This window comes from Halichoeres trimaculatus, unplaced genomic scaffold, assembly GCF_033239565.1.
Source record: "Halichoeres trimaculatus isolate MK-OKI-2021-1 unplaced genomic scaffold, fHalTri1.1 fHalTri1_scaffold_20, whole genome shotgun sequence".
In the NCBI taxonomy this organism is placed as follows: domain Eukaryota; kingdom Metazoa; phylum Chordata; class Actinopteri; order Labriformes; family Labridae; genus Halichoeres; species Halichoeres trimaculatus.
Window position 1 is genome coordinate 19,340,401 of NW_027437198.1, and position 14,376 is coordinate 19,354,776.

A 14,376-nucleotide genomic window follows, 5' to 3' on the forward strand; every position below is an offset into this window, starting at 1 on the left:
CACATTGAGTCTTGAGATTGTTTATGTATCCTTTCCCAACAGTAAAGGGAGGATTGTTATAAATAAACACATAAAAACTGATTTAAAAAGAAACACAGCTGACATCTGATGTATTCTTAGTATTTTTATTTTCCATGTAAGAAACCTGGACTATTTCTGTGTAGTAATTAAATCAGCATTTTTTCATTTGTGCCTCACTGCTCATTAGCCTTGCTTACCACCATTCCTATCTTAAAGGCTCTGTGACAAGTAGCCTTGAGAAAGAGCTCCTCTGTTTAATTTCATGCTCAGAAGACAGAGAAAAAATGCCTTTTTGGTGTTCTGATTATTTGGGTTCGTGTGAACAGAGAATTACTCTGTTGATAGTGACGTTTGAGGTTGTCACGCTCTTTTGAGAGGCTAGTTTCTTCTCTGAATTGTTGTTCAGGCTGACTTCCTCCTTTGTCTCATGTACGTGGGAGGAGATGCTGGAGCAGACTGGAGGAAAGCCTCAGGGGGGAACAGTATGACATCAAGCATTACATATAAAAGTTAGTCAGGCTTTTCTCAGAGAACTTCGACAAATATTTCATTTGGCAAGAACTTTGGACTTTACTCAAGATAGCAGGAAACTTGTGCGATGTTCAGGACAGGCTGACAGTCAATTATCAGCATTTTTTCCTCCACAGAATTCCTTTTGTACGTACAGCTTCCTCTCCAGCTCTGGACTTGAAAAGGAGATCATTTTTCCAGGCAGTGATTTCCTCCAATATCTCGTCTCTCTGTCCGCGTGTGTGTTTTTAACAGGCAGACCCATGGGCTTACAGTTTTGCAAGCCTTGCAGCTTGTGCTTACAAAGTGAGGAGGAATGCCGGGCGGCTGGCGGCTGCTCGTGTGTGTGTGACGACTGGAGATATTGCCCTGACCGCTGCTGTGACATCTGCTGCCAGATGTGTGTGAACGTATGCTCTGGCGTGTGTTCAGGAGACTGCAGCTACACCTTCTGTACCCTCTGCCTCAGCCTGGCACAGAACTGTGTCTCTGGTTCTCACAACCAACAAACTGAGACATCAGAGGCACAACGTGAGTCTATTATTTATAATGCAACCATTATACGACTGCCTGTATTTACTTCAGCGAGCCTAAATTTCATCTGACTGTTTTTATCTGTTTTAGAAGCTATGATGGCTCCAGAGCTGCAAGCAAAGTGAACATGTGATTAACTCTAAAGGTGCATGGATTTAAAGCCCTGTAGCTACACCAGGTAAATCAAATATAACCTCTAAGTATTTGTTTTGATTGCTGCAGTCTTGACACATCCTGTGGGATTTTAACTCCGCAAGGCCCTTTGTTTCATCAAACCAGAATTTAATGCTGATTTTAGCTGTGCTGTTACTAAATGAGAAGATTTTCTATTTCAGCTATTTAATCCACATTGACCTCTAAAAATCCTGCCAAGCATACTATGGAATACATCCAGCCATTTGTATTGTTTACTTCCAAGTGCGTTCCACTGATAGAAAAAGTGTGTTAAAAGGCTCATTGCTCCCAAGACATGTAGACAATGCCAGAATTCTCAGTGCAGTGCAAAAATAATCATCCTCTCTGTAACATAGGTCATAACAGGCCAGGGTATGCAAGTCTTCTTAAGTTATATTGAGCTAACTTGAATACTAAAGTTACAAAGATTTTAATCCTCGCTGTCATGTTGCCAAGTTATGGCTTCTGTTTTTGTTATGATAGAGCCGCTGGTTTTAGATACATACTGAGAGGAGAAAAAAGATTACAGAACTGTATTTGGTCGTAGATGATCTCTACCCTCTTTCTGGCATCACCTCTTTTCCAAGCAATGTTTCTGTGTGCTCAGCTCTTTCAGTTGCAGATAATTCAAGTAAACACAATGCCACTCTCCTTAAAGGTAGCATATGCAGAATTTTCCTCAAAAAAAAAAAAAAAAAAACTTGTACAGGAATTATCCTGCCCGATTGTGGCGTCTGCGCCTGTGTCTGCCTCGAACCCTCTCCTCTGCCTGTGTTAACCTTTTGGTTGTACCAGGACGTTTCTGGGCATAGAGTAAGTGGGTTACATCAGCCAATCACAGCACACCCCAGTGTATAAGTGACTTTGCATGTTGATAATGGCGAGTGGCTAAGACAGCGGACGTAGCATGGAGCGAGAAAAATAACCAAAGTGAAACAAAACGCGGAATGAATAAAGCTTTTGGCTTGACTTCCACTTGTTTTTTGGGGCACTTATAGAGTACCACAGCAGCACAGAATGAAAAATAGCACAAGTTGGCTTTCTGTTAACTAAGTATGTGCCAAAAACAGGTGATTAGCTTTTGCTAACATGCCAAGTCAGGTGCACGACACTTGAGTCTCTTCCATGTAGAAATGCTGGGCTAGCTATCATGTTCATATAGTTTTGGTCTGGGGCTGTGGGTGTGGGCTGCCGCTGGCACTGAGCCACGGAGGAGGAGCCCAGTTTGAATGTGTTTAACAACAAGTAACAGAAATTCCAGCAACGTGCTGGACTGAACACACAACAAGTGTGAGTTGACAGAAGAGGGAGCACACTGTCAATACACAACAGAGTGGAGTTGAACCAGAGATGCGTCTGGTGTATACCCAGCGTTAAGTGAGTCATTTTAAATAAAATAAACAAGTAATCACCCTGGTTTAACAGTATAAAAGTTAGGGCTTTTGTGCCTAATTTTTATATATTTAGTTTATTGCAGCATGTTTCAAGGTGCTTTGAAGAACTTTCCAATAGTTTTTAGTGGCCCACATGGATAAAGATATAATTCTCATTCCCTGCAAAATATTACGATTTTTTTCTTTTGCAGAGAAGGAAAAGTCTTCTAGGGACTCTTAACTATCACGTTTGAGAATCACCATGATCCCTCACAGACACAGAGGACTGGGTGTGCACACACATTGTTATGTACATCCTGTAACTGGTAGCCAGCCATGTGGACAGTTCATGTAAGGACAGCAGGACTCATTTCAGTCTATTTCACAACCAGCTGAAAACTCCCCACAGTATCCTCAAATTCCTCACCAGTGAAGAGTATAAAGAGGCTTAAAACTGTGCATATTGAGGGTTGTGGCCGCTTTGAGTCACAGGTGGATGCCATTAGCAGCTTGCTGAGTGTCACTGGAGCTAATTTGAGCAAAGGTAGAGTTGACTTTTCTCCAAAAGCTCTCCTACCTTTTTAGTATGAGAAAGAAACAGCTGCTCTCAACTCTGGCCCAGAAGTGGTCGCTTGTAACAGCAGAAATACACATGGGGTGGCTTTTTTGTCAGAACCAGGGAAACAGAACAGCAGTCAGTAAACCAATTCTTAGTCATGTTGCTCCTAAATTATTAGGATTTCCGTGCTGTATCAAGTTATTTGCACAGAAATTCCATTTTTGGTTTTGGAAGACTCACACATGGAAGATTGTTAGTCCTCTCATTACTGTGAAGTGTAAGGGTCCAACAATGAAAGAAAAGGAAAGCAGTCTAACATTGAGCTATTCTGCTTTTAATTATAGGACCTGGTACAGAAAGTGTAAGATATAGAAGACTAATCGCACTGCAAGAGCTGTTTGATTAGCTGGGATAAGATACAAGGACGAGGGACATAAGTGAAGGCATGGCTGTGCTGTCAGAAAATAGGTAGATCTGAGTCACTGTGTTTAAGGAGGGGAAATGTTTCAAAGAGTGAAAGAATGAAACTCTTCATGTTCTGAGGTGAAGTGAATAAAGGCGGTACAGATAATGTCTGAGGCAGGTAGAGAGGCTGCGAAGATGTTTACTGAGAATTTCAAGGGACACTCATAGGATTAAAGATGTGACCTTGAATTGTGTTTGTGTAGAGAAAAAGAGAACATCATGTTATATAAATCTTTAGGTGTGTTAACGGGGACAGTGCACTTTGTTGGATGCTCTGGATGAAAGGGAAGCAGAGACATGTATTGTTTAAACATGTGGCATATAAGCATTTGCGATTTATTAAGCAGCCAGTGATGCAGTGTGTGTAAAAAACTATAATGATCAGTAAAGCAAATCATAAAAGCTTTTAGCCTTGCAGACCCAAAATGCCAATCATATGTTGTCTAATAAGTAGCCCAGCAGCTTAGCACTGGGCTTAAATTTCAAAAGTTTAAATTTGCATCATGTTCTATATTATTCAAAAAGTATTATTATTATTATTATTATTATTATTATTATTATTATTATTATTATTATTATTATTATTATTATTATTATTATAAGAGGAGAATTGTTGATGGGGGACAGACTGGAAATGCTGAACTCAAACTGACTTCATTACCTCCGCCAAGGAGGTTGTGCTTTAGGGAGAGTTTGTCTGTCTGTGAGCAACATAACTCAAAAACTAAGGAACTGATCTTGATGAAATTTTCAGGAAATGTTCAAAATGGGATAAGAAAGAAGAAATTAAATTTTGGAGGTGATCCGGATCACTGTCTGGATCCAGGATTTTTTAAAAGGATTCTATGTCATTGTGAAATAGGGCCGTTCTCACCACCAAATCCATGATTAATCGTTGGATTACTTAGCAAAACAAATGCAAGACAAGGTCACCATCATTTCTGACAGATGTTGAAGTACGATCCAGAACCTGGCAATATTTCAGATACTAAGATCTGGAATATGAAATAAGTACGGGGTCATCATAATTTTCAACACTGTCAGGTAACAAATCATCCTACAAACCTGCAACTAACACCAAATTGTAGCAGACAGTCTGCTGAAAGGGAGTATAACATTAAAGTAGGACTAAAGTGTTGCGCGACAATCACAACATGCTTGACGGAGGTCTGCACTGTCTGAGTGCTTTTCTTGTTTGAGTTAGGATGAGGCAGAGATTTGGCGTTTTTGCAGACAGATAGGGTGCCTACCTCGCACGCCTCAAATCCACCAGATACGTCTGCAGTCCGGCCCTGCTCTGTTACGTGATGACTCGGTTTGTCAGCTTACACTGGCTGCATGTTCAGTCCAGCAGGTTACATGACTGACAGACAGCTGGATCAGCAAGACCAGGGAGTTTGCTGGCTTCTCACTCCATTGATCATCCTCTCTTCATCCACATTAGGCTGTAAAACCTTAAACCTGTTGCCTCCTGGTCTGGCTCCACTCATTATGTCAGTTTGTTGTCATAGTCAAGCTAAATACCAGCATATTAACTGCAACCTGCCAGACCAACCATGCAGCCGGGCTGCAATGGAGCAGATCCAGTGTTGGCTGACAAGTTTTCTTGAATGGAAACCTATCTGATTGGGTACTGTGATGGAGTGGAGACAGACTGGAGACGTATCCTTTATATTCAGTCGCCAGTCAAGTCTCCCATACCCTGGGAAGGGAAAAACTTGTGTGTTTAGTAGCATCAAAAATAGGCTACAACAGTCACACTCACCAAATATTGTGTGGCATAGAGCAATGAGCTATTTAAACCCAAGCTGATTGGTGAACAAGATTGTTAATATGTTTATATTAATTCTCAAAAAAATCTTCTTTTTTGCTTGGTGCAACCAGCCTTGAGTAGAATTTTAAAGAACTGTAATTTTTTAGCACTTCCCATCCCAGACAGATGTTGCCGCTCACTTTCAACTCATGTTAGTTTTAACAACAGAAACATGCCTTTATATGGCCTCAAATTGAACTGAGAATTAGACTCAGTACACCCCCTAGAGGCATGGAGATGTAGTGCAGTTGGAAACGCAGTATGTTTCCTTTGAGAGTTGTTGGTTGTATGAATGAAAACCTCACTCTCACAAAAGACCAAGATTACTCTTGCAGGTTGCTTTGAGAAACGTAGTAAAGATGTTTAATATGATGTTTAGCTTTTACAGCTGGGGAGCACAGAATTCAATAGCTGTAGTTTGACCCCCCTGTAGACAGCAGCATGGACACAGGAACCGTGATATCTCTTCTTTATATCAGATTGATTGACAAGTTTGTATTGAAGACAACACAGCTCTGGCTCCACAGTGGTCGTGGAGCTGCTGGAGCCGCTGCTGTCTAATGAGGACAAGGTTGAGGAGCACTGAGACCCAGACAATAAGAACAGAAAGAGCTGTGAGCGAAATGGAACTTTGTAAGTCCAAAGTTCATAAAATATCTTTGTGTGTACAAATAATGTGTAATCAATACCATGGTGCTGCAGTAGGAAATGATAAATAAACATGATGTGATTGTACTGAACTCTTGTATGTGTGTGTTTTCTCGTTATAGAACAATGGTCCCTACAAAAGGCTCAAGTGCATCGCTGCTGTCATGACTGGACAAAGCTTCACAGAACAAAAACAGGCCTTTGTCTTTTGGGTTGCACTCATACGGGTCTACAAACTGCACTCTACATAACACTCATGACACCTCTTCTCCAGCCCAGTGCTGCAACCCATTACACGTGGATGGATTTATTCCTATTTATGTCTGGATGTTTGCTTACAAAAAAGGACACTTACAATATCCATATTTTTCAGAGACAAACACGGCTCCCTGATACCAACTGAGCTGGAGTGTTGTATTTTTTCAAATCTGGGAGATTAAAGTGAAGCGGAGAAATGGTCTCTTTCATACACAGGCAGTACTTCAAAGTTCTCATTAGATGTCTGCAAGATTGTTTTGCACTTTGAGGCACACAAAAATATAATGTGGTTGCACAAAGTGCAGGATCTGATATTTCTTCGGGAGAAAGGCTGCCTGAGGAGACAAGGTGCTATTTACTCACACAGAATTAGACCTTTTTTTATTAACCTCCATGAAATTGCTGGTTTATGGAAACGTTTACGATAGAATGATCTGTGACCCAGCATCAAAACAAGATTAGACTAAGGTCTAGCGAGGATAAAGGTCTTGCACAACATAGTCTGATGAGCTGAATTGTGTCCCCAACTGTACCCATCTCTGCTCTTGTTTTCTCCTCCCCACAGTCCCTGTGGACTCCGCACCACATTCAGTTGAACTCGAGCGTGTATCCCTCTCAAACCCAGAGGATATGCTGCGTGGCCTAGTTTGCTCCTTCAGCTGACCTTATCCTTCAGAAAGTTTGTTTTATTATATCCGCAGTGAGAGTCTGGAACTATTTGCGTGTGCTCCACTCACCTTGACTGATCGATCTTCTCTGAATGTGGTTTTCATTTTGTATGTTTTCTTCTTCTCTGCTCGAAATCTCTTGATAGAAAATTGAAATTGCAAAGTCTTAATTTAATACCCGAAGTCTTGAAGGAGCTCAGGTGTTAACTGAAATATTGCCCCCAAATGTTGCTTTGAGATCAATAAAGATTTGTTTTTAATTGCTTCAGAAAAGCTTGAATCTTTACCTCAGAGAAGAGGTGTTTTATGTGTTTCACATGTACTTGTCTTTTTTGTTAACACAGGATGAAGCCACCTTTTTACACAACCAGTACTTAAATAAATCAATGGCATACCTTTAAAACCTGTCTCTTGAGGCTTATTCTGAAAGGTGGCGTCATTTACAGACTGCAGAATGTGGGCACGCAGAAAGGTAATAGTAATAGAAAGTCAGGAAGAGGCCCCACATAACTGAAGTCTTCCCTCAAAAATGGAAGAAGAACAAAATTTAAGATCTCAGGAGGATTTTTTTTTTTTCCACACCTCTCTGTCTTTCATCTTCTTCCTCCTGTCTTATGTCTTTGTGGCTCGGTGCATTCCTCTCACCTCGCTCTCTGCCTGTGTTCTCTTTTCATGAATCACATTGCTTTTACTGAATGTCTCCTGGTTAGGTGTGGAGAAAGGCGTCTTATGCTGCTGTCAGTCAACTAGATTACAGCTCTGGAGGATCCTTATTGCTCACACTCCAAAAATAAGTGGATGGCTCCTAACTTCGCCGGCCAGATATATATCTGAAGATGTCTGTTTTCCCCCGTTTTGGGAGGTTGTGGTACATAAAAACTTAACATGACAGACAGAATAGGAAGACTAAATCTGAATTTGATTTAACAAAGCTGCTATCATGGAATCCAGGCACACTTTGACACCCTGTGGAGGGAGACGGAGTGTGAGGGCGCATTGAGCATCAGATCTAAACAGCAGAAGATAACCAAGCTGACAAGTTTTATTTAAACCTTCACTCCCCTTTTCTATTTGTTTGTTTAGCAGCCATGTTTATATTGTATTTCTTCAACAACAGTTCTCTGTTCACCTGTCAGCACTCCCACTGAACTGTCAGCTCAGTTCGATGTGGCTCGTGAGGTGTACAGTATTTCCTCCTCCCCGATAGAAAACAGAATGAGCCGTCTCACAGCTAAGAGACGCGGTGAGAGTTTTTCTAAAGTCTCCTGGGACACACAGACTCTTAAAGCATGGAGCAAGAATGTATTCCTCCACAAATGACCAAATGAAACCCATTTGGTCAACACAAAGCTCACTTCAAGAAAAGAAAAACCAGCATGAATCACCTTCCTCTTTTCAGGCTCAAAATTGTTTGAATCTTTTAAAAGTCTGGGCTGCAACTCTGAGCATTAGAAATTCTTTGGAGCAGAGCCTCACCTGGCCGGTACACTCTATCTATTATGGTATGAAGCAAGCATTGGCTCTTAAGTTAAAAAGGGCAATGGTGTGTGTCCAATCTCAGATGTGAGAAAGTGGAGCTGGTTTCGTGCACGGTCCATCTCTTCTTTTTTTACACCCTCCTGCTGTGCATCAGGTTTTGAGATTCTGCAGACAGGCAGGGATGGCGAAAGAGAGCCTCAGCTCCATGAGACCGCAGAAGGTGTGTGTGTGTGTGTGGAGAGAGGGGGGCAGCAATTATTATTTTTTGGAGAAATTGGATTTTATTTTTGTCCACTCGTAGGCCTCCATCTTATCCAGCAACCCAGTCCTCCCACTCAATTTCCATCTCACTGTGCGAAAATTGGGAGTGACATGAAGATGTGAGGCAGAGATAGAGAAGACAGTGAGAGATGGAGGAAAAAAAAGAGGGCAAAGGAATGGCACAAGATGCAGAAAGCAAGATATAGAGGAGAGTGCGATGGAGGGCGTGCAATTTCTGCATTTCCAGAGCAAATGTCTTGTGCAGATTTTATGTGATAGCTCTTACTCATGTGGAGAGACAAATTGTATCGCTAACATTCTTGTAGATTTTAAGCTATAGCAATTTCTTTCAAACATCTATAAACATATATATTACAGGGAATATTCAGACACCAGCATTTTTTTAATGACTATCTGGTTTCTGTGGGGGGAAAATGTGAGTTTAAAAGTCATGTAGCCCATGTAATATTTTTTGGTCACTTAGTATTCAAAATGTGGCTGCAATGAAACAAAGCCCAGCACCCCCTCACTCTCTCAGGTGGAAAGACAGAGACACTCATACATACACATAAATAGTGACAGACACAGCTCATCTAGCATGCATTACACGTTGTGATTTGATATCAGGGCGGTCAAACAAAATCTCTACTTTAAATGCATTCCAAATCCTCTCATACTTTATAGTGCCTACAATGGAGAGCATTTAACAGATTCACAAGCATGCATAAAAAAGAAGGGGGGGAAATCATTAGCTTAAAGTAAAGAGAGAAATCAATGAATAGAAAAAGACCCTAATAGTGAGACGGTTTGTGTTTGGTTGGTTTGCATTCATAATATATAAGGGTGACAGCACATTAGATAGCGTTAAAAGGGAGTCAGGTCCTGGCCTTCCTCCAAAGCCATTAGCTGGTGGGGTCAGCCTGAAGACGATCTGGTAATCGACCAATAGATTCAGGTAAATTGTGGGCAAATTGTTGGACTCTGGAAGGAACAATTATTTTGTTAATTGCGTTTTTCACTGTGGGTGAGGGGATTTTGGATAACAGGTGTGCAATAGCAATGACTGCATGGGGTCCAGCAATCAGCCAGCCCTATTACGAACAGTTCTGTAAGCACGTCCTCTCATCTGTAAAGCAAACTTCTCACTTAAGCACAAAACAACATAATGAGCTCTGCACTTCCTATTCAAAAAGCCTGGAGAGGTGCATCATACAGTGACACAACACGTTAATACGGTATAATATGATCTGGTTCGGCACATTCAAATGTGATATTGGAGCAGTATACAAGACTGTACAATATGTTACACAGTTTAGCGCAACAATATATGATGGTCAGTTTGTGAACCAGCACAATATTATCAGCAACACCTTGGCTAGATGACACAACACAATAGGATAAAGTAGTGCAGGACATTATGATGTGATATAGTACAAAACAACATTACGCTTAATGATGATTAGATGTGATACAATAGAATGGAATAGGATGCCACATGACACTGTTAGATAAGATGCATAACCATAGGACAGGATACGATGCAGAGAACAAGACAAGTTACAATAAGTTGCTTTACAACATGACGTGAGAAGATGTGAAGTTATACGATGAGATGCAATACTACATGACACGACAACAGGAAACAACAGGAAATGATGAGATGCAACACAATAGGATAGGTATCAGTACTTACTGACTTACTGACAACTGACAAGACACTGTATGGCTCAACACAAACCGGTACAAAAGGGAGCTGTATTGACTTTATCTCGTCCTGTCATCACTGAGGTTTTTGTGTCTAACACAGTTGACGCGTTTGCTCTTTCTTGAGTAAATAAAGAAAAGACAGCTATCAGGATGTAATGATTCTTCATTTATTTTGTCCTTTGGTTAAAAATAATATCAAATCTAAAAAGGAAGCACAAAACTAAATCGAAAAGTGCTGACAGTCAAAAACTGTGTGCTTCCACAGCTACACACACCTGCCCTTATTACCTCTCACTCTTGCGCAAGAACAGCACACATGCGCACAGATGTACACACATGCCCCCTGCTGTGGAAATCAGATGATTACAAAAAAAAAAAAAAAAGAAACAAAATGCAACAGATGGCTTTAACAGAAGCAAAGGGGAAGGATATGATACTATACAACATGATAGCAACACAGTACAATACAAAATGTAAGGATATAATGCAATAGGATAAGATACAATACTATACGAAAAAGCTCAGCATGCAACATTAAACGATACAAAACAGATAATATATAAGATTCTATATGACAGAAATAACACGATGATACTAAATAATACAACAGAGTAGGAAACGATACTATTCAAAATAATACACTTAGATGCTATACAACAGTGAAATACAATACACGATACGATAAGATGCAATATGATAGGATGTGATGCATTACTATACAACACACTTGGCAAAGTACGACATGACAAAATATGAAATGGTACAACTTATATGACAGGAAACATGAAAACAGGACATGATGTGATACTACAGAATACAATAAGATGCTACCACATGATACGATAAGATTTAATAGAATTGGAAACTATACAACACAATGTGCACCTCTCCCTCCATCCCATTCAACCCCCAGAACTTTTATTTCCCACCTCAAATTGTATGTACTTGTAATGATTGGTGAGATGGAGAAGAGACTGTAATAAAGTGCTTGAGTCTGTTCTGTAAAGTGAAGTCCACTGAATGCTAAACAAACCTCACCCCACAGGGGCCAACTGTCAGTCAGGTTAATGGACACAAACAGAAGTAAGGTCTGTGCTTCTGGAAGTGTGTTTTTTGTGAGAAGAGACCTGTTCATTATAGTGCTGAAGTGTTGATGTGTATATATGCGTTTACATGATGGAGTCGCTGTTTTGTCTCTCAATCAAGTGTCTGTCTAAATGTGCTTTGGCGTGTTATCACCTCCACCGAGGAGGTTATGTCTTTGGGACAGTTTGTCCGTTTGTTTGTTAACAACTTAACTCAAAAAGTAACAAACGGATCTTGATGAAATTTTTAGGAAGTGATTGAATTTTGAGAGTAATCTGGATCCAGGATTTTTTTTAAAGGATTCTTTATCATTGTGAGATAGGGCCATTTTCAGCCCATGTGTACATAACTCCACAATAAATGGTCAGATTGCTTTGCAAAACAATACAAGACACTGTCACGATAATTTCTGACAGATGTAAAAGTATGATCCAGATCCTTGCAACATTCTGGAAACTGAGATCTGGAATATGAAATATGTACAGGGTCATCATAATTTTAGACACTGTTAGGTAACAAATTATCATACAAACCTGCAACTAACACCAAGTTGTAGCAGACAGTCTGCTGAAAGAGAGTATAACATTAAAGTAGGACTAAAGTGTTGCGTGACAATCACAATATGCTTGGCAGAGGTCTGCGCTTTCTGAGTGCTTTTCTGGTCTAAAATATTTTCAAGGTGCATTTGAAGGAATACGCCTGTGCCAGGGACCAAATCAAAGCTACAATTAAGCCATAACAGTGAATATAAACCATCATCCACCAATAAACTGACCATAAGACTTTGAGGGTGTCGGTTGCAATCAGTATCTGAGGTTTGAAATTTAGTTGTGATACAAAATTGTAGAAGGAACCACTTTCTTAAGCCTTCATTCAGATTCAATGTAATAGTCAAGTATTGGTAAAAAAAAAAAAATCTTCTTTTAATTGACGTACTGCTTTCATTCAAACTGAAGGACATTTAGAATTCAAAACACATCCACTGTGGACAATGGTTGTTCGCAACACGTGCCAGTGCTGTTGCAAAAACTAAGTGAATTCCAGGCTTGTTGCCACAGAACTGAGTAGGAATTTGATCTCACAATAACACACAGGCTCGAATTTGATCAAGGCTGCAGAGGCCAGCGGGCAGCGGCTGAACAATTACAGCAGAGGAATCTGATCTGTGATCACTACCTCCAAAAGCCCACACCTTCCTGACCCTCCGTAGACAGATAGACCCTCCTGGTCAGACAGGGCAGCATGGCGTGGAGGAAGAGGTGTTGAATGCGGACGAAGACCCCTCGCCTTGCAGGTATGACTTTCGTCGGTGGAAGAGACCTGCTGCTCGGTTACAGTGATGAACGACTTTGCCTACCCTCTGATAATTGCTCACTCAGGGGCAGAGAGAGGTCCATTAATCAAAATGAGCCGAGGTACAGCAGGACTCTTCCACCTATGGCAGACTCTAGCATGCCTCAGCAACCCCCGGGGCAGACCCGCAGGCATCTGCTTCAAAGGAATCTGGCTGGTCAGGACACTGTCATTCTGCGATGACAGTCGCTGCCTCCGCCTAACGCTCTGTAACCTGCTGAACAGAGCAGACACGGGTGGAAGAGGGGAGGGGTCCCTATTAAGTGACTGCCAAATGGAATAGCCTCTCAACCTGGACTTGAAGCAAACTGCACCATGCACCTAAGGGACTGTCACACACTTTGTGTGTTTGAGAGCAAGCAAGGGGCTGGGAGTGGAATAAATGTGGGAAAAAGACAGACAGGGATAAGAAGAGGGAGAGACAAATTGAAGAAAAGTGGCAAGGGTTAAGGTCCGCCATTGATTCTTGTAATAATGCATCAGCTTAGATGTCTGTTTGTGGATCATAAGAGCCTGTTCATCTTTGATGCAAAGGAAAGGATGCAGTTAGATTTATGCAGCCTGAAGTGTCAAATCTATTAGATCAAGGTAAAGTAATCCTGTTAAGGGACGAGTCTTCCTTAAGCTCCTTAAGTTGGATCGACAGGAAATCACAATCAAGGTCACATCTGTTTTGCTGGCATTAGGAGCTGCAATTTAAAAACAGCTTGTGCAACCTTAAAAGAAATGCACAGATGCAGAGTCATACTTTGGTGTTTATGTTTGAGTCTCCTTCTGTTTATTCTACTTTGATCTGCAGTATACAGACTTAAAATGCGGGTACACATTTTTTTTATTTTTTTTTTACATTAGCTTTCATTCCTTCCATGAGGTTCACTTTTTTGTTAACCAATTAATTTCAATTCATTTCTCTTGGTGGGTTTGTTATTGTTGCAACTTCTTAGAGCACTGTTTCCTGGAGCAAAACTAACCCTGTCCTTTGAATATTTTTATCTGTTAACTACTAATGAAAGAATGTTGGATATTTCTAAGTAACTGCCTGCTACATCCAAGGGAAGTGTGAGTCAGGTTTTTACGTTTTGTTTTTGTTTTTATTATTATTCATACCAGCACTCACCTTTGGGAAACCTTTGCACTTCCAACTCTGAGGTTGTATCTCTAATTACAATACTAAAGATCATCATGAGAGGCGTCAGCTCTGAAAAGCTTTGTATTCAAACGCTTTTATATCCTATCAGAGGAGCATGACTGTGCAGGATTTTATCATGCATTATACAGAGTTAACAAAACCCTGGCTTTGACCCAGACCTTGAATTTTTTATTATCATTTTTTTTTTGTCAAATCAAAACCATAATGGATAACAAATACTGTTTCAGAATTATATCTGGCATGTGTGTAGACCACTGTGACTGGGTGTAATTTGTCTCAATAATAAGTAATGAAAACAACATGAAATGCCAAGAAGG

At 40.6% G+C, this 14,376-nt stretch overlaps 1 long non-coding RNA gene across 1 annotated transcript; it reads left to right on the plus strand.

Annotated features, from left to right (window-relative positions):
• Positions 1 to 924: 924 nt before the first annotated feature.
• Positions 925 to 7,388, plus strand: LOC141809326 (uncharacterized). Its single transcript, XR_012600001.1, has 3 exons — positions 925 to 1,062; positions 1,156 to 1,243; positions 6,220 to 7,388. It is a non-coding gene; the product is annotated as an uncharacterized LOC141809326 (long non-coding RNA).
• Positions 7,389 to 14,376: the final 6,988 nt, after the last annotated feature.